Here is a 21358-nt window from a genome sequence, read left to right on the forward strand (position 1 = left end):
GCCAGGACTCTTGAATCCAAATCCTAAGCTTTTTCTTATGTTTTTTTTGCTATATCACACTAATACAGAAACAGTGATGGGAATAAATGTAGAGAAGAAGAACATTATTACTTTAAACGCACACAGGCTGAAAATATACATAATTTCAAGCCCCGTCTTTCATTTAAAGAATAACAATAATAAAAATGAAAGAGTGTCATTCCAAGCAAGGAAAGCTGAGAAACCAAGAAGAGGGAAAATGAAAGGAATTTATAAAGAAAGACATTCAAATGGCAGCTGTTCAGCGTAGGGAGCGGAGCCGTGAGGCGGGCTGAGCTCTGGCAGGCTTGTTCTTCCTGGTCTTGATGCGGCTCAGCTCACAATGAGGCTGGAAGGAAAGGAAGGAGAGAATGATGCTTCCGTGGGGAACAGGGCATTATTGCTTTCTGTGGTGAACAGGTAGTTTGAAAATTACACACTATGGTGGCAGGTAATTTAAGTTTTACAAATTGTCAGTCCTGACTCGAAATTCCAAGGATAAAAAAAAAAAAGGCATCTGAAATGATTAGAAAGGAGTCATAGAGGCTTTAACAGCACGATTAGTGCTGACTGTTACCTGGAGGGGGCAATGTCTGTCCTGCTCTGAGGAGCCAGATGTGGCATTGGCCAAGAGCTTACCTGGGGATGGTTTATGCCCGAATCCCCGGATGTGGTTGGTACCTGCGCCCTGCTCCTTTAGTATCCTCGAATCCCATTATTGTGACACACATCACAATTTATTATAATTACACCCCTCCTTGCTCCTACTCTGCCTGACTGAAAGAACCAACACTCAGGTTCAGTAGACTATGGGGAGAGAACAGTGACTGAGAGTGTTGGTGCTTAAAAAAATGATCCGGGGAGAAAGGAGTCCTAGAGAAAATAACTGATGGTCAGAGGGCAATCAGGGAAAAATACTTACCTTGTGCACTGTATCTCTGTATGGTATTGAGCTATATAGAACCTGCCCTCTTGGAGCTTGCCATCTAGCAGAGATGACAGACATTAAATCAGCAATGTAAATCATCACCCCAAATGTGCAAAGTGCTGCAGAGAGAGCGCAGAGTGTAGTGTGCAGGTTTCATATGTGCCACGTGCATCAGGTCACCCTTCCTGATGCCACATAGTCTGTTAGTGGAAAAGCCAAGACTAGTTTCTAAATCTACTCACTGCCATTTCAGTCCTTTTTTCCTTATATCATGTCTTTGAAATCATTTTTTTAATTCTCTTTTTTCTCCTAAACCAGGGATTCTTAAGTATTCTGTGACCCATAGACTCCTTTGAGAGTCTGATGAGACTTATGGATTATCTTTAAAAATGTACCTAAGTACCCAACACATACAATTTGGATATAATTTGAGGGACATCCATGGACCCAGGATTTTAAATTCATATTCTGAGTTCTTTCCTAGATGAGTTAAAATAAGCCTGTCCCATTAGATGCAAATTCAGAACTGATTCCTTTTGGCTCATTCCCAACCTGGAATCTCCAGCTCATCTATCTCCCATGCAATCCACATGCTTGGGCATCTGTCTGCTGGGATGTTACCTATAGTTTCATCAGGCTGTGATACTAACAGGAAATAGTGAATTCTGTACTTGGTAAACAATGACTTTTGCTGGGGATGGGGTTGAGGGCCTAGTGGAGTAGATTTATGTTAATGAAATCTCCTGGAGCACAGGCAGAGACAGCCAAAGAAACATATTCCTGATGCTCAGAAAAGGACATAAGAAACATATTCCTGATGCTCAGAAAAATGACTAAGAAGGTGAAGTCAAGTTAAGAATTATCAGACTAATCAGTGGTAGGTTAAGCCCTGAGTTTATGAAATTGCCTCAGGAGGGCGTGTAGAATAGGTATAGAAGAGACGAAAAGGGGAAGAAAGAGGGAAGGGAGGCAAGGAAGGGAAGGAAAGAGAAGGAAAAGGATAAATGTGGTAAGGGAAAGGAAAGAAAGTTAATTGAAGGGAAAGGGATAGGATCAACGAGTATTCTGTGAAACATCTATATATACAAAGTCAATAAAGGAGGAAGAATTTTGTTGGAGCCTGAGAATTCTAAGAAATGCTGTGGACACCTAGAAAAAAAAATCTGGGAACAGTCAGGGTAGAGAAATCCTTCAAAATATTCATTTTTGAAGAATGGAAGAAAGATGAAGCCAAAGAAGAAGAACATGGCATCCTTGGGTAGCTGCTAGAGGTGAGATGTAGTTATTGAAAGGAAGCCAGGAATAGATAGGAAAGTTGGACATCCCAGAAATGGAAGGCCCAGCTGATACCATAAAATCTTAGAGGATATGGAAAGGGATAGGTTCAAAGACATGGAGCAGATGGAAAAATCTTAGGTAGTGCAAGGTCCAGCTTTGTCCCTGAAGTAGGAGGGAAAGAAGAGAGTAAGGTAGGTGTAGCTGTAGTTAAGTTTGTAGTAGGACAGGGAAGCAGTGAACAAGATCCTTATTTTGTCTGAGTGGTTGATGGTCACCTCCCTGTTTTTCTCCCCACTTTCTCTTCACCTCAGCCAGTTTCCTCTGGGGTTCACCACTGTCTTTTGTGGTGGAGAAACTGGGTGTCCCAGGGATGGTCTTAAACAGCCCTGCAATCTGTCTCTAAGTCACTGACTCACCATGGACATGATCTTTTTATAATACAACCTTTAAAGAAAGTTTAAACATTCAAAATCAAAACCAAGGGAAAAAATTTTCCCTAACTCTATTTTCAAATGTCATTTCAGTGATTGGGATTCTGTGTAGGAAATTGTGAATCTTTTCTCACTTTCTGAGTCCCACTCGAGTTTGAAGAATATGCAGCTTTACTGGAACCTCCCAACACTCCCTTGGCGGGCCTCAAAGAGCTTTGATTTCTGGTCCTTCATCTGCTGTCACTTCCCTTCTCTGGGCCTCGGTCTCCTTATTTGAGAAGAGTGAGACTAGGCACGGTGATTTCCAAGGTCTATTTTAACCCAGCAAAGATTCTAAGACTTCAAATTGTGAGAAATACTTGGAACCCAGAGTTTCCATTAACTGCACATTTAGCCATGAATCATATCTCTCAGGATGAAGAAAGGAAAGGAAAGAAAAGGAAGTGATAGAACCCCGAGCAAGAAAAAAAGTAAAAGCAGTAGTCCTTTCCTGATCTCATCTTTTTTAGGAAAGTTCAACCCTTTTTAAAAAGCCCTTAGCACAGAGATATCCTGCCGTGTGTCACTGACTCACAAGGGCAGATGAAAGCTAGTCTTATGTCTGTTCCTTCAACTTGACCTGAGTAGAAATCTGAAGGAAAAATGGATAAGTATATAAGGGATCAGACAAAGAGGTTAGGATAAAATGTAGCTGAGAAAGCCCAGGGAGCCTTGCAGATAGTTTCTACATTTGCCACCATTCCAGGGGGCTTGGAGTGGGGGCCCAATACCCCACTGCCACTTCACAGTGTTGTCTGCCATGGTGTTTCCTTTTCTATAGGAGGAATTGTGAATAGGTTCCCTACTGGTAGAATTGCAAATTCAGTGTCAGAAAGTTTAGGTTTGAAATCTGGTTTTGCAATGCGGCAAGCAGCAAGCTGAGTGACATTGGGCTACACAAACTCCGGGAATTTCTGTTTTGTTCAGTTGTCAAATTGGAATAATATATATTTAACTTTAAGGAATATTTTAAAGTCATATTGTAAAGGAGAAGTTTAGTGACATTGAAACCTAATGAACCTGGATTCAAATTCTTCCCCCTTTTCCTAATCCATTCCCCATTACTATTTCATTTCTTCTCTGTTTTCCTCACATCTTTAGCACCTCACCCCCATTTCTCACCCTCTGCTCAGATTTTGCTTCCTCTCCCACTAGAAAATCAATGAGAATGTCTACACACCATCCCCCACTATCAATATAGTAGGATTTGTGCCCATACACTTTGTTTTTCCTCCTGTTACTACAAATCAATTGTTCATATTCATATCTAAGGTCAAGCTATATCCACTAAGCCTCCAGATATATCCCTACCTACCCCCAGCCCCAGCCCAACCTCTGCTCAAGGTCACTGCTCTAGCAATCTAGAAATAATTCTGGCTTCTCTGAATCACAAGTTTTTTCCTCTGCAGAGAATCTTACCAATTAGCATAAAAACATGATGCAGTGTCTCCCATTGTTAAAAAAGGTTCCCTGACCCTGAGGGCCACCTAGATATTCTCATTTGTAGTAAATGGTGACTCTGTTCTAGTTCATCAGGCCAGACTCTGAGATCATCCTTGGCTATTCCCTTTCTCATGCCCTCCGACCAAGTTGTCAGCAAATCCTGCTGTCTCCCTCTTCAAAATATATCCAAAGTGTGAACAGTTCTCACAACTTCTGCTGCTACCACCGTGGTCCAAGCCACAACCATCTTTCCAGGAAAACAGCACAGGTGTCCTCCTTGGTCTCCCTACCACCACCCTTGCCCCATCAGACTATGTTCCTTCTAATACCGAAGAGATTCCTTTATAATCATAGTAGAGGCATGTTGCATCACTGGTCTACTCAAAACCTTCCTCTGGTCAATTGTTCCCATCTTATTCACAGTAAACAATTCCTTACAGTGCCTTGTGTAGTCTGGACCCCTGAAACCCTGAAAAGACCCTGACTCTTCAGGATAAGATTTTCTCCCCTTCTCTCACTCTGCTCCAGCCAGATTTTCCTTCTTTCTGTTCTTGATCCCACTCAACTCATTCTCTCCTCAGGACATTTGCTCATTGCCCTTCCTCTGCCTGAAATGCTCTTGTCCCAGATGGTTTCATACATTGATCTCACACATCCTCACTGCCTCTGCTCAACCGTGACTTTCAGAGAAGCCTTAACCATACTATATAAAAATATCACATTCCACACACACTCCCTACGCGCTCTATCCTTAAACACTTATGTATTTTTCCCATGGCACTCATCACCTATTACATGACCAATTCCTTTATTCATTGATTTGATTATGATCTATTTTTTTCCTATGAGAATGTAGGTAGTCTATGCAAAAGACAGAACTTTAGTCTGTTTTATGCACTGCTGTATTCCCAGCCTCTGGAACAATGCCTGGTATAAATCAGAAGCTCAGAAATGATTGGGCAAATTAAGTGGCCTCAGGTAATTTATTTAACTTTCCTAAGTCTTAGTTTCTTCGACTCTAACAATGGAGTTAATATTGCCTACTTTGTAGGATTGCTATAAGGAGCAGAGATAACATAGATGAAATGTGTGGAATGTAGCAGGAGCACCATAGCAGCATGTATTGTTACTAATGTGCTGATTAACTGGTTCAGGTTGTGCAAAGCCTCTGGCCCACGGAAGGAGCTCAGGAAGTTGTGGCACTCACTGCTCAGAGGGAACTCATTTTCTGATTACTTAAATAGTCTTGTTCTTGGCAGGAATCTGGGTGACAATAACCCAGGTTTTGTAGTCTCACGACTTGAGTTCATCTTCCGATTCTGCCACTTAAAAGGAGATGGACTTCAGACAAGTTACTTAACCTCACTATTAGCTTCATATTTCTCAGCTGTATTTTGGGAAGAGCATATTCTACTTGCACCCATAAAAAAAACCCCTTGACATATTACAGGTACTTAATAAATATAACCCCCAGCAACCCTCCCTTTGGGTATATTTGGAGGTACAATTCTGTGACGCTCAAATGGGGTTTGCCTGCAAAAGTGCCTGACACAGAGTGGAGTTGCTAATGTTAGGAGAATATATATTTCTCCCATTGCAGTATAAGCCACTCAAATTTCTGTGATAGGCAAACTTATGGCATCCCAAAGATGCTCATGCCCTAATCCCTGGAACCTGTGAATATGTTAGGTTACATGGCAGAGAAGAATTAGGGTGTTAATCAGCTGACCTTAAAATAGGGATAGTATCCTGGAATATCTGGGTGGGCCCAATGTAATCACAAGTGTCCTTAAATATGTAATAGGGATGCAAAAGGGGAGGTCAGAGAAACATGATATGAGAATGGGATCTGTTGTTGCTGGCTTTGAAGATGGAGGAAGAGGGCCATGAACCAAGGAATGCAGGTGGTCTTCAGATACTGGAAAGGAAAGGAAATGGATTCTTCCCTAGAGCCTCCAGAAGGTGTACAGACCAGTCAATATCTTGATCTTAGTTCATAAGACCCATTTCAGACTTCTGACCTCCAGAACTGTAAGATAAATTTGTATTGTTTAAGACATGAGGTTTGTGGTAATTAATTACAGCAGCCATTGGAAGCTAGTACAATGACTATTCAACCATAAAGTGGATGGTGATAAGCAGACCTGCCCCTAACTTTTGTGAAGTCCAAGGCAAGATTAGAAATTGAGGTTCCCAGCTGTAGTCCCTCTCCTTCTTTTTCCATCCCAGCTTTTTTCTACATCAAGTGGATACTCCTGAGCTTGTTACGTGGAAACCCTAGGCCACCAAGCCACCCTTTCCATATAAGAATTGTCCCTCAAGCATTCTTCAAACCCAGAGCTGAGTCCGTTCTCAAGGGAGGAGTTCCATGGATGAGGCCCTGCAAGGGGACTTGGAGAAGTTCAAGCAGATAAGTTTGGGGTGCTAGGTACCTGAGAGGGGTCTGGAAGTTGGGGGTTTCAGCTCCAGGTTAGCCTGTATCTTTGGGCCTATAACGTTCTTATTTTATTTTCCAGAGGGGTGGCAGAGGGAGGCCCTCTAAAGCAGCACTTCCAATAGATTTCTGTGGTGATGGAAATATTCTTTCTTTGAGCCTGCACTTGTGGCTACTCAACACTTGAAATGTGGCTAGTGTAACTGTAGACTTTAATTTTTGATGTTATTTAATTTTAATTAATTTAAATTTAAATAGCCATGTGTGCTCAGTGGCTACTGTGTTGGATAGCACAATTCCAAAACATAGGACCCAGAGAGGCAGAGTCCCTAGTTGATGAGTTCTGAAGGAAATGCTGATGATAAAGTGCAAAAAGAAAATCAAAGTTCCGAAAACAAACAGAAAGAGGCTGTTAATCCTCCAAAGAGAAAATCCATAAGGGCTTCTTGAAGGAAATTAGTATTTCTGTTACGATCTAACAGGAATTGTGCTCTCTCACTTCCCTTCAGATCTTTCTGCCCATCCTGTCCTCTTCTCTGGGATAACTCCTCCTGGCCCACCAGGATTCTGCTCTGACTTAACCTATCAGTTACCTTTTGCTGTGTAACAAACCATCCCTAATTTTAATGGCTTAAAACAACCACCAATTATTTTGCTCATGATTCTGCCAGTTGGCATTTCAGGGTGGGTGCAGCTGGGTGGTCCTTCTGGTGTTGGCTGAGAATAATTATATATCTGTGGTCTGCTGCCAGGCAAGGCTAGGATGGCCTCAGCTGGGATGGCTCTGGGATCTCTGTCCCACATGATTTGCTGTTCTCCAGCAAGCTAGCTTGTTCACTTGGTGGTCACAGGCTTCCAAGAGAATGAATGGAAGCACCCAAAGCCTTTTGAGTTCTAGGTTCAACCTGACATACTGTTACGTCTGCTAGATTTTGTTGGCTAAAACAAATCACTGAGCCAACTCAGATTCAAGGCATGGGGAAAAATGCTCTGCTTTCCAGTGCAAGGAACTTCAAAGTCATGTTACAAAGATGTGGTATGGGGAGAAGTCAAGAAGTGTGCCCATTTTTGATAATCTACTTCATTCACCTTTTATAAGAGTTTTCCAGTCCTTCCCACCATCCTAGGTTCAGTGGGGTACCCTGTGGTTGTCCCTACATGCCAGGCAGACGTTTTTATATTTGATCTCTCAATTTTTAACAAAGTTTATGAATTATGTACTTTTATTATTATTGTCTCCAATATAAATATGTGGAAAGCAAGGACCAGAAACTGCCCAAGGCCACACAATTCTAAGTGGCAGAGCTGGGAGTCAAGCTTAGTGCTATCTGATTCTATACCAGGATTTTTCAACCTTGGCTCTATTGACACTTTAGACTGGATGATTCAACAACATCCTTGTCCTTTACTCACTAGATGCCAGTCAGACACTCTCCCGTTGTGACAAACAAAAATGTCTCTAGACCTTGCCAAATGTTCCCTGGTAGGGCAAAATCACCACTGGTTGAGAACCACTGCTCTAAACCATGCTTCTGACCCCACCTCACAATACTGTCTCTCCTTGAATGAGAAGGTTGATCTTATTTAGAGCCAGCACTCAGTATATGCTGTTAAAGTGAAAAGGAGAGTAGGATTGAGGCAGAGCTGGGACAGATTGGGGGCTGGGACCGCAGATCCAGCAGGCTGCTCTCAGAACTCATTCTTCAGCATTTAGCCTTTCCTCTCTCCAAATGCTCTCAGCTTCCCATTATGAGCTCAGCATCCTCTACCAGGTTACAGTCAGTGCAAAGCAGCCAGCTCTCCCAGGATGTGAAAAGATGGCCCCAGAGCAGGCTAAAGAGAAAGCTCTGAGTTGGAATGGCATTGCCGTCAGTGGCGAGGAGCTAAATATTTCATCTTCATAAAATAAACATAGATCGACTCATCATGAAATATACATAAAAATGTTTAAACATGTTAATTATTAAACCAATATTGATTCATATTGGATGAGGCATTAAGGGAAAATTAGCTAATGTATTTAATATCTCCTGCACAGTTGACTAGTATCAGAATTCATCATATCTAACCACCAATAATCATAAAAGTGGCAGGCAATATTTATGATCAGGAGTGAGTGAATGTCAGGCAGGAAATGTTGGGGACAGAAGAAATATGAGGATCTAAAGGACAGATCCTTTCAATTGTCACAGCCCATCCTCGTAATTTCAGACATAAATCACTGGGCACAGTCACATCATCAAAGTTTGATAAACCTTTCATATTGGGACAGTTATTGAATATCATTTGGACCTGGCTTCCTTCTCAAAAATGAAATAAGGTGGCAGATACAATGTAGAGGTAGAGAAAGAATTGAAGCAGGGCTTTAAAATCCTGTGTTTAAATTCTGTCTCACTGATTTTACAGACTCGGACTCTATTTACTCACCTGCAAAATAGGGTATTAATATCCACCAGGTGCCATTTTTCCCTCCTCATTTTATATGTTTTAATCTTACCTCCCTAGCTAGATTTCAAATTCCTTAAGGGTAGGGCTCACAACACCCCCATCCCCATATTTTTCCTGTATCCTGAAGGTAGAGCAATTCAGTCACTAAAATATCTGCTCTGAAATCAGAAAAAATCTAGATCCAAATTCTGGATCTTGAGCAAGTTACTTTCATTCTTTGTGCCTCAGTTTCCTCATCTGTAAAATAATTCACCTGCCCCATAGAATTGTTGTGAACATAAACTGGTATGATACAGCTAAAGTTTAAGAACATAGCAAGTAATATGCATTGGATACATGGTGGTAGTTATTACTATATTTTCCTAGAACACAGGAACTAAACACTTGGCAAGTATTCAGTCAAATCTCCAGCGGATTGTTTTGTATCAGTAATTCACAAACTTTTAACCCTGGAAAGAACTTTAAATATAAGCCACTCTAGGTAGCTACAGAATTCATATGATTCAGCTTCTAGCCCAAACTCTGCCTGCCACTGTTAAAAACGAATCCTGGAAAGAACTCAGTTGTATCTCTAAATTCAGTGCCCTTCCACCCCCTGGCAGGTTCTAGTGCTGGAAAGGAAGAATTTCTCTTTAACGTGAAGACATGACTGAGACATGTTAGCTCAAGACTAACATCTGCCATCACATCACATCAAGCCTCTGAGAACTCGGTTTCCTCATCTGTAAAAAAATCAAGACCAAAAGATCTAACTCACAATTTCATTTTGAGAATGAAAGGAAATGGGAAGATTAACATAAATACATTTTGCCAGTTTAGATATGTCAGATACCATATTTTCTAAATTTTGATATGTACCTTTTTTCCCATTTTTTAACATTTCTGAAATTGGTATGTGTCATAGAGTTGACATGTACATTAATGTATTACTCTTCTTCTTTTCCCGAGGAGTTCTTATTAAATCAGTATTGTGTCTCATAATTGGAAATGCCTTAAAATCAAGGGAAAACAGTATTATTATTCCTCTCACTGTAATTTAATAGATCTTCCAAAGAAACGGTGCTGCTTCACCCTGGATCAGATATCCAGGGTGGTTGCTAATAAGTGAAAACAGGTAGGAGAGACCTTGACATATCCTCTTAATTCCCCTTGTAGTCAGGGATATGGACTTGTCATGGGGTATTCCCCAGCTCAGAGTTGGGAAAATGGATGTTTCCCCAAAACATATTTTGTGAGATGCATCTTGGCATCCAGTAAAGGTTGATGCAAAATGGTTTACCATAACGTACCAGGACCCATCAGGCTCTGAGATTAAAACCCTTTCCGGCAGCATTTCTTGGCTACCAGATGTTACACAGCTGCATTGCAAACTGTTATCTGAGCTCAGAAGAGATGAAAAGAGAGGAATGTTGAAGCCATGAAGTCATATGACACAGTACACGGTGCATTTGATTTCAACTTAATGTGAGAGATAGCATGCATTAGATAAATATCATCTGATCATTAAAAACATATTTATGGAAGTTTAGCAACTTTGTCAGGGATGTGTGACTAATATAGAGTTGTGGGACCTCAAAAACATATTTGTCTTAATTGACTGGTGTTTAGTTTGGATTATTGACTATTAAATCAAAATAAAAGTTTTCACTTGGGATTTTGCATTTCATTTGTGATGGATTTGTCTTTATCCAGACACTCATATCGGATACCCAGTTTGCCCATAAAAAAGTCCACTCTAACAGAATCATGGAATTTCTATGTTGGGAACATTCTTAGAAGTTCAATCTTCTTCCAGCTTTTTTTGGTGTAAGTGGTATCATCTGTTCTATCTGTTCTGAATTGCAACTATAGTTTTCTGAATAAATGTTGTATTACCCTATTGGGAAAAATTTAGAAAAGAAAACAGAGAAAAAATGTCAGCCATATTCTCTTTACCCTAACATCTCCCTCTTTTTCACATTTTGTATATCTGTGTGTATTTTGTACACAGTGATAATTACGGTATATATGCAAGTTATTTTTAATCCTTCTTCATTGTCACTGTATAGTTTTCATGACCACTTTGTTCAATAACATAATATTGTTCCAGAAAATGGCTGTGCTATAATGTACTGAGCTGCTTCCCAAAGTTGAGGCATTTGTTTGAAGTGGAGCCAGAATGTCTGATTTTGAAACTTGTTTCTACCTACTTACATTGGTATGACCATTGGTGAGTCATTTCATCTTTCTTTATCTCATTTTCCTCCTTTGTGAAATGAGAATATTATTAGCACCACCTCAGAGGGTTATCGTGAGAGTTAAATAAATTAATTCATAAGTGCTCAAAACTGCCACACAATGAGCATTTCATAAGTGTTAGTTATTATTTAATAAGTAAGTCAACTATGAATATTACGATATATATTGTTTCCCAAAATGTGGAAACATGTTCTTAAAGTGGATTCCCAAGCTGTTTGCATAAAATTTCACACAATAGGTGATTCAGATCCTTTTTGAACCTTTGCAAAGTCAAATAATCTATTACCTTCTTCGATAGATTATTTCGTTTGGAGATGGCTTTAATTATTAGCAGTTTCTTCTTTATGTTTGTTATGATTATATTTATGTTTATTACCTCCCAGAGAATATGTTTATTACCTATTACCTCCCAGAGAATATCTTGGAATGGTTACGTTCTATACCTGTCATCATGCAAATTATTTCAATACATTGAATCTCAAAGCATGTTCCCTGGAACGCTAGTTATCCCCAAATCCAACTTATATTGATTCCACCTCCCAAATGCCTTTGGGACTGTTAATTTCTCTCCCTTTTCATCACTACCACCCTAGTCTAAGCTGCCACCACCTTTAGCCCAGGTTATAGCTATGGCCTCCTAAGAGGGTGCTGCATCAGCTCCTGGCACACAGCCAACAGAACGGTCTTATATTAAAAATGTCAATCTGATCATGTATTTTCACAACTTAAAACCTTTCAAAAGCTTCCCATTTCTTAGCCTAAAATCTGAGTTCCACACTCATCTCATCCCACTCTCCCCCTTGCGTATCGCAATCCAGATATACTATTCTTCCTCAAACATCCCAAGCTCTTTCATGAAAGAACCAGCCGTGGGGAAACATGGGAGAAGAATGTTGCAGGCTGAGAAAATAGCAAGAGCAAAGGCCCTGAAGGGAGAGCAAGGTTGGCTGACAGAGGAAAAGGAAGAGGTCCATGGGGGCAGGGTAACTGGAGGGCAATCTGGGAGAGGCCAGATATGCAGGACCTCATTGACCAATCAAGGAACATTTATTTATTTTCATTATTATTATTATTATTATTTTAAGTCACTGGTTATTTTGTGGAAAGTATAGTGCATGGGAAAATCAAGAGGTAGTATTTTCTCAGCCTGGAACATTCTATTTCCCTGTGGCCCATGGCTCCCATATTCTTGCCTGGCCTGATACAGTTTCCTATTTCATTTTCTTTCTGGGACCTCAAGGGACTAGGATATTGAAAGGAATGTTAAGTTGATTTTTTCAAGTTAAAGTATTACATAATTTAAAGGGATGCTATTATCTCTGTCTCCTCACTGCTAAAGCGAATATCACACAGTGGTGTTGGCTTAGACAATGGGAACTTAATGGCTCATGGTTTTGAGACTTGGAGAAGTCCAAAGTTAAGATGTCAGTAAGACGAGGCTTTCTCCCCAAAGACTGTGGCATTCCAGGTCTGGCTGCCGGCAATCCTTGGTCCTTGGCTTTTCTTTCAGATGGCGATGAACATGGCAGCATTTTCTTCTTCTTTCTCTTCCAATTTTCATTCACTTTCAGCTTTTGTTTGCTCCCAGTGGCTTCTCTCTCTGTCTGACTTTCAGTTTGCCTATAAAGGTCTCCAGCAATTTAGGATTCAATCCCAACCTGATTCAGTGAGTCACTGCTACCGAAGTAACCACATCAGAAGTTCCTATTTACAATGGGTTCACACCCACAGGAATGGAGTACATTAAGAACATGTTTTTCTAGGGTACATAACTCCAACCCACCACATCCCCTGAAATATAATAGTAAGAACATGTTTTTCTAGGGTACATAACTCCAACCCACCACATCCCCTGAAATATAATAGTAATAGGAACACTAACACATTAAAAAAGGAAGCACACAATTCTGGATGATGTTTTCATGCATGAATTCATGGAAGTATTGGCTGCCATACATATCAATTAGTTTTCTTCTTTTTAATAGGTCTTTTTTCCTATTTATAAAGGTACTATATACTCATTTTTTAATTTGTCAAAATATCTCTAAATATTTTATCCTCATGTTCTACAGGACTTTGGATTATGGAAGAACTATTGTTCTTTTAAGATGATAATCTCATCTGAAGCTCAGAGAGGTGAAGAGGCTTGCCTTTAGTAAGGCAAATGGGAGAACCAGGAATAGACTCTGAAGACATAAAGTCAGAGAGAAATAAGGCAGGCTTCAGAGCCAGAGAGAGCTTGTTAAATCACACATCTGCCAAACCATATGACCTCAGACAATGCTCTTTAACCCTTATGACTACAATTTCCTCATCAGTACAACTGGAGTGTGAGACCTACTTCGTAGGACTCTTGTAAAGATTAAGTCAGATAATGTCGTTGAGGCACCTGGTCCAGAATCTAGAGGATATTAGCTATTCCACACATTAGCATTTTTCCTCCCTATCATCCTGGCCCCTTTCCCCTTTTTCTTTGGCTCCTCTTTCCAAAACTGTTCAACTGAGATGATGTAATGCTTCAATTGCCTGACCCGACCCTGCTGTGGGATCATGGCCATGGCCTTGCTTGATAAAAGCACTACATAAATCTGCCTCCTGGAAATGCTTCCCCGACCCCAGTTACCATTAGATGATGTCTTGGGAGGAAATGGATGCCTTGATCTTAGCTCATAATCCAGAGGCACCTGGCCATAGGCACAGATTCTCATCCTGGGTATCTTCAGACTCACGGGTGTTAGTTAAACCCAAGACCCCCATTCATCTCTGTACCCAACAGACCTTTGCGTCACATCTGCAGATAAGAGATCCATCCATCTCTTGGATGGATTTGCCCTTCAGTTCATCCACAGTTCTTCCTTCTGAATCCTGTTTATTTTCTGGGCATGTTCAGGTAAGTTTAGAAAGAGCAGGGTTTGTAGCGAAGGTGACTCAATTTCAAACCCCTGCTTTGCAACTTGCTGGCTCAGTGACCAATGATCAATCACCTTCCTTCTCTAGGCTTTAGTTTACCCAGAGAGGGAGAAAGATTGTCTGTGCCACAGGGCTAAGTCAGAGTCAGACCTGTAGCTTTCTCTGGAAAAGATGATGGGAGTGTTGTTATCTAACTCATGTGGTGTTATCGAGAGGGCGCCCACATTGGGCTGCTGCTGTGACTGTCCAGGTACCTGGGCCTCTCTGGGCAGGGACTGGGAAATGTAACCCTCATGTACCCCTAGACCCTGTCTTCCCTGAGCCCTTCAGAAGAGGGCTTCCAGGGACTAATTTTGGATTCTACCTGCCTGTACAGCCCTGGACATAGTAGCACAGCCAAGGCCTCCAAGAACCACGCCATCTGGCTGCAGCCTCCTCCACCACGGGCAGGAATTGAGCTGCACAGACATGGGGGGCACCTTAATTAAGACCCTCGAGTAACTAAGGTGACATCTGGCAGGAAACATCCTGTCTTGAGCATTCTAGGAGTAATGAACGTGGAACAAAGTACCAGACTCAATCAGTGCCATTCATTGTGAATGGGGACCAGGGTGGAATGCAGCAGGGAAGCAGGATAACACAGTGAGAGCATGGGCTATGGAGCTGCCTGATGGGATTTGAATTCTAACTCTCTCACTTCCTAGTTATGTAAACTGGGGCAAGTTGTTTCACTTCTTTGAGCCTCAATTTCCCCATCTGTAAAATGGGACTAAAATTCACTACCTTTTAAATGTATTAAGAATATCATGCTTATATATATATATATATGTATAATTAACCCTTATATTAGCACTTTCATCTAGGAAACAGTCAGTGAATATTATCTCTTATAATTAAGAGCTTCTGCCTACTTGACAGGCCCTGGATGCCAAGTTCTGGGCTAAGCATTTTACATGCATTGTCCTCTATACTGCTCACAGCAACTAGCTCCGTGAAGTCAGCTATCAAGAGCCCTGTTTACAGATGAGAAAATGGAGGATAGGGTAAGAGAGGTTGTATCGCCTGTCCAATGTCATGCAGGCCAGCTTCACCTTGGCCTGACTCCAAAGCCTTGGCTCTGAATCCTTAAGCCATACTGTAGCAGGAACTTATAGTCTTACCACTAAAATGGTCATAGTAAACATTTATTGGTTTCTTAAGTCCTTTAAATATATTCATTTATTTAATCCTCATAACAACTCTGTGGGGTAGGTGCCATTATCATCCCCACTTTTCTCATGAAGGGATTGGAAAAAGTAATCTTGAAGATTTCTTCCCAGTCTGAAATTTATTTAATTAAATTCAACACTTTGCAAGTGTGTCCAGTGGAACACTAATTTTCTAAGTCTCTCTGTAAAATAAAGGCTTCCAAAGCAAACATATTTTGGAAATTCCGCCCAGGAAAACCCCCTTTCTAGATTCATAATGCACATTTGCTCATCAAAGGGATGAAGGAGCCCTGCAGAGAGAAAACCTGTTAAACTTTATTTAACCCCATGTTTCCCAAATGCATTTGACCGGAGAGACCTTCCCTCTTCTCTCCCGCCTCACACACCTGCACATCTGTAAACATTCTGCAAAGCCTTTCGGCAAAGTTCATTCTTATTCAACTCAACCTACATTCATTGAAGGTCAGTTGCCGGCCCATCCCTATCCTTTCTGGGCATTAAGGGCATACAACAGAAGTTTTGCCTTTCTGCAAATTCATAATCTTCTTGGTAGGAGTGAAATAACACACAATAAATATTTAGAGAGTAATGCATATCATAAATTTATATGAATGACAAAGATGCCTCCTTCAGGAAGCAGGAAGTGGTGGGGGAAGTAGGAACAGACAGCATCAAGGAAAGATTTAGGCTGGATGATGTAGAATGAGGACAACAGCCTAATTTGCAAAAGCAAGGGAGCTGAACTCTTGAGAAACCTCCCATTATTAAATATTACAGCAGTTGGTGACCAGCCTGTCTTAGTTTGCCAGGACTGCCACAACAAATGCCACATACTTGTTGACTTAAACAACATTTGTTGGAGCACAGTTTTGGAGTTTTGCAGGCTAAAAGTTTGAAATCAAAGTGTCAGCAAGGCCGTGCTTTCTTCAGAGCCTGTAGCATTCTGGTGGTGGCAGTCCTCTATCACATGGTGATCTCTTTCTCTGACTTCTTCTGGCTTCTACCTCCATTTCCAATTTCCTTTGCTTGTAAGGACTTCAGCCGTATTAGATTAAGGCCCACCCTCATTCAGTTTGGCCACACCTTAACTAATAATGGCATCTTCAAAGGTCCTCTTTACATTTGGGTTCATGCCCACAGTACTGGGGATTAGGATTTGTTCATGTCTTTCTGGAGGACACCATTCAATCCCCAACGCAGACCATTGCTAGGATTAGACAGATGAATGCTCACAATAACAGTTATTTTTCCTGCAAAAATTTCAATCATATGGGTTGTTTATTGTTATTACTATTGTAGCTGTTGTTATTAAATTAGCTGATTGCATGGATATTAAACCTATAAACATCCTGTGTTTGATTCTGTCCCTCTTTTTCTGACCTCCTCATGCTAAATGACTGCCACAAGCTTCTTACCCAGTCTTATCACTTTTCTCACTCTGTTTTGATAAATGAAACAAACTCTTTCTAAGGAAGAAGGTCTGTGGACCACCCAGTCACCAACAGCTTTTCCCGCTTCTCCTTTTGAATTCTGGTTCTCCATCTCTATTATTTCTGAATTGTCATCATGTTAGAACCAAAGACCATTTAATGGAAACTATGTTGGCAAATTTATCCCTAACATATTCAATTTTATTTTTGAAAATTCTGTAGGATACACGACTGTATTTGGTTGGGTGACAGGGACAAGGGAAAGCATCTAAGCAGTGGGACCACAGGGGCAAGGCAGTGGGGGCAAAGGGGAATTGAGCACATGTATGAGGGAGTTAAGAAGAAAGTCCAGACTAAAGTGGTGGGCATATGTTGCCCCTGGCGAGCCTCCCCGTTTGGCTTTAATCAACTCCTGAGTTCACAGCAACATCTCAGTTCCTGTAGCTGCTTCCCCCAAGACCCTGTCTCTATCATGTGGACCCAATGCAGCTGCTTTCTCTGGACATATTTTCATTACCCTGCTGTTTTTGTGGGCTCTGTTCTCTGAATCAGACCCAAGGGTGGAGCTCTGGCCACATCTCATTTTCTGTTTTCCTTAAGTTTACTAACTTAAGATTCTTTGGAGCTTTGGGATCAAATGACCAAAAATGAAGCTACATGGTTTAGAAGCCATAATTCTTTATTTGTGCAATAATTATTGTGTCTAGAATGTACCATGTCTAATATACACCAGTTATTGAATGCCTAATATATATACTCTGCTGGATACTAGAGATATGGAATGAGGATTCCTGCCTTAAAATTCAATTCTTTAGGAGGAAGTTAAGCGCATATTTATGACATTATTTGATATGTATTGTAACAGCAATGCATATAATATGAAATAGCTGATCTTAAAGGGAAGGATTAATTCTGTCAGAGTTGGATATCAAAAGCTAGAAAGAGGTCCTATTTGATTGGGCCTCCAAGAGTGAAGAAGTTTTCTGGTGAGTGGCAAGAAGACATAAGCAAAAAGCTCAAAGCACTTATGTCCTTGCATAGGGGGCAGAGAGTGAAGTGTGACAGTTAAAACACAGGTTCTTGGACAGACTGCCTGTGTTCAAAACACTCCTCTGCTGTTTACCATCTGTGTAATCTGTAATGGGATGATCAAACTCAGAGTTCTCAGGAGACTTAGTTTTCTCATCTGTAAAATGTAAATAATAATGGTGCCAACCTAATAGTGTTGCTGTAGAGAATAAACATGAGTAAGTGCATATAAAGCATTTAGAAAAGTGCTCGGTACATAGTAAATGTTGAACAGATGCTGGCCAACATCATTATATTTATGACTTTAATAACAACTTTTCCTATGAACCATGCAGGATTCTAGGGTCTGGATATATAGCGATGAATAAGACACACAAGTTCACTGATCTTTTGGAATATATCATCTATTGAGGAAAGAAGAAGATATAGAAAATGTGTACAGATAATTTAAAGAAAAACAGGATTCTGTGATTAGAGTGCCTGGTTAGGTTGGTTAGGGAAGGTCTCCTTGAAAAGGTGACATAGAGCTAAGACCCCAATATTGAGAAGGACCAGCCATTTGAAGATCTGGGTGCAAAGGTTTCTAGGAAGAGAGAGAGCAAGGCAAAGGCCTCAGGTGAGAACAGTTTTTCCAGGTAGTGAAATAGAAAGGAGGCCAGAGGGGTTGATATGAAGTGGCAGGGATTAGGGAACTACGGTTAGAGCTGAGATTTGAGTGGTAGAAAGAGCCCACAAGTTGACACCTCCTAGCATAGAGTTAGGAATTTGGCATTTATTCCATGTCACACAATCAGCTAGTTAAAGAGTTGAAAGAGAAATGGGGCTGGAGTTAGAAGAGGATGTAGCTCTTTGAGTTTTAAAATTCACCAGACCTGTGGAATGAACACATTTTCCCCATGATTTGTTAGGCCAGAGGGAATTCTCTATTCTGCTTTCCAAGACAGCCCCTTCCATTAACTAAAGTGAGAATATTAGGAACCAGTGCTGTCAGTTTAGCCCTGATTTTATGCCTTAGACAGGGAAGGAAAAAGGAAATTATTGTTGAAATGTAACCATGCCGCTAACTGTTCTGTAACCATGGTTGCTCTCCCGTTGATTTAGCCAACTGTGGTGTAGGAGAAAGATCCCTGGCCTTGGAAGATGTTCCCTTCATTTATCAGGCAGGATCCTGGCAGGCAACAGATGTCACACTTAAAGGAGGGATTGATTTAATGGAAAGACTGATGAAAACCACCAAGAGATGGTAAAGCACACTGGGGCTAACAACAATGGGAAGCTGTTATTTTCCCAGACCTGGAGAATGAAGGCAGGGAGTAGTTATGGGGACCCAGAGAAAGCTGTGGCTATAAAAAGGGCCACCTAACAAAGCTGTGGCTTTAGAGAACAATGCAGCCTCTGCAGAAAGGCAGCACAGCAAGGAGAAAACAGGGATAATAAATACCTGTACCTCTACCCTTTCTTCCCTTCTGATCTCCTGCCAGTGTCCCCCATTGGGTGAACCCACTAGAAGCAAGTGCAAAGAGAGCTATGGCAGTCAGAATATTGAACCCGGAAAGATGTCTACATCCTAATCCCCAGAACTTGTGGATAGGTTAAGTGGCAGCAAAGGGGAATTGAGATTATACATGGAGTTTAATTTATAATCAGCTGACTTTAAGATGGAGAGATTATCCCTATCTTGTTATCTGGGTGGTGCAACACAATTACAAAGGGTCCTTAAAAATGGAAGAGGGAGGAAGAGGAGAACTAGAAAGATGAGAAGGATGAGAAGGACTCCACCTGATGCTGTTGGCTTTGAAGGAGACCACAAGTGAAGGAACCCAAGCTCCCTCCTGAAGATGGAAAAAGCCAGGAACTGGAATCTCCCCTAGAGCCTCCAGAAGGAACACAGCACCTGCTGACCTTGATTTTAGCCCAGTGAGACCCATTTCAGACTTCTGGTTTCCAGAAGTGTAAGAGAATTAATTCATGTTATTTTAAGCCACTATGCTTGAGCTAATTTGTTACAAACAACAGCCATAGGATACTAAACAAGAGCCAAGCTATCCATTGAATGAAAGAGTGGAGAAGGACAGAGAAGGAAAGTATTCAGCACCCCCAGGTTCACGTCTTGGCCTTACCCTTTATCTCTGGCATTGGTCAAGCCATTTCACCTGCCAGGCCTCAGTTTCTTCACCTATGAAGAGAATCCAATACCTATTATTTCTATGGGTTGTGGTGAGGATCACATGGCATAAGGGATATGAAAGTGTTGTATAAACAAATATCACATCAAAGTAAGGACTCTACTATCTAATAATGGCAGGAGAAATGATTAAATGCAAAATCCCTATTTGAGACATTCCTGAGTTCAAAGCCTTTTACCTCTTGCCTACATGTTTTTCCTATTATGACTTTTTTTCAATGTGAAAAATTAGGGCATGTTTCTAAAGCATACTTCCCCATGGGGCTCAGAACCATCCTGGCTGGGCTGTAAATCTTTTCCCTCAAAGTAAAATTTATGGTTCTTGTTGGAAAAGATAGGTTGCAACATGCATGCACACAATTATGCATCCAGACACATATTACATGTTCTAGAAAATGAGATTGCCCATAAGAGACATAAATATGGAGTTCATGACTTTTTAACCACATATCCCACAAGCAAATATAACATCCTCATGTACATACAGACACCACATATCTTTGTGTTAATTTATAGATTTCTCATAATGGGAGCCCAATAATTGAACCTCACCCAGATGACAAGCTCATAAGCACACATATCCCCTACACCTTTGTGGCCACCACTGGAATCACAATGAGTTTTGAGGCAAAATAAATGCTTACCACCAGCAGAAACGCGTCTCCTGTATGACAGTCATGAGGAAAAGTCAAATTACTTTTCATGACTTCCCAAATGGCTTAAGGAAGACAAGTTGGTTTATGTATTAAATTTATCTGGAATTTACATTTTGATTGGCCAACAGTCTGGGCAAATTCCACAGTAACCTATCGATCTGACATCTGACAGCTCCGAACAATTGCTGGAATGGCTTTTAAAACCTGGCCGATGAGAGCTGGGGAAATCTGCCCAGTGAGCTATCTCGTTCATCTTCTAACAACTCCTCCACCTCCCCCACCAGCCTTGGGGTGGCTTTCAATAAAGACAATGGAGACATATTTCCCCAGACGGGAAATGAAAATCCTCCCTGAGCCTCCCTCCATTGCTTCTCCTTCCCTGGGCTACCCATTTGCTTCCTTTCACCCTTGATCACACATGCAGGCTCTCTTCCTTCTGGTTAAATCCTCAGTGAGTTCAGAGCCTGCTTGCTTGAGACTGATGGAGACAATAAGCAAGCGTGTCACCACGTTAGCAGCCTTGCGTCTTTCTAAGATGTGCCCTCGTCTCTACGACCCCAGCTCTAGATACTGAGCCAGGAATCATCCCTATTTCTCTCCTCCTGTCTGAAACATAATCTGTCATCTTATATATATATATTTTTAATCATTCCAAAACAGTATAAATTCTTACAATGCATATC

At 41.0% G+C, this 21358-nt stretch overlaps 1 long non-coding RNA gene across 1 annotated transcript; it reads right to left on the reverse strand.

The window, feature by feature from the left end:
* Positions 1-232: 232 nt before the first annotated feature.
* LOC119504654 lies at positions 233-20688 on the reverse strand. Its single transcript, XR_005210609.1, has 3 exons — positions 20664-20688; positions 19955-20010; positions 233-367 (listed from the first exon to the last, which is right to left on the reverse strand). It is a non-coding gene; the product is annotated as an uncharacterized LOC119504654 (long non-coding RNA).
* Between the last annotated feature and the right edge of the window lie 670 nt (positions 20689-21358).

The sequence above is a fragment of the Choloepus didactylus genome, chromosome 10 (assembly GCF_015220235.1).
Source record: "Choloepus didactylus isolate mChoDid1 chromosome 10, mChoDid1.pri, whole genome shotgun sequence".
Classification (NCBI taxonomy): domain Eukaryota; kingdom Metazoa; phylum Chordata; class Mammalia; order Pilosa; family Megalonychidae; genus Choloepus; species Choloepus didactylus.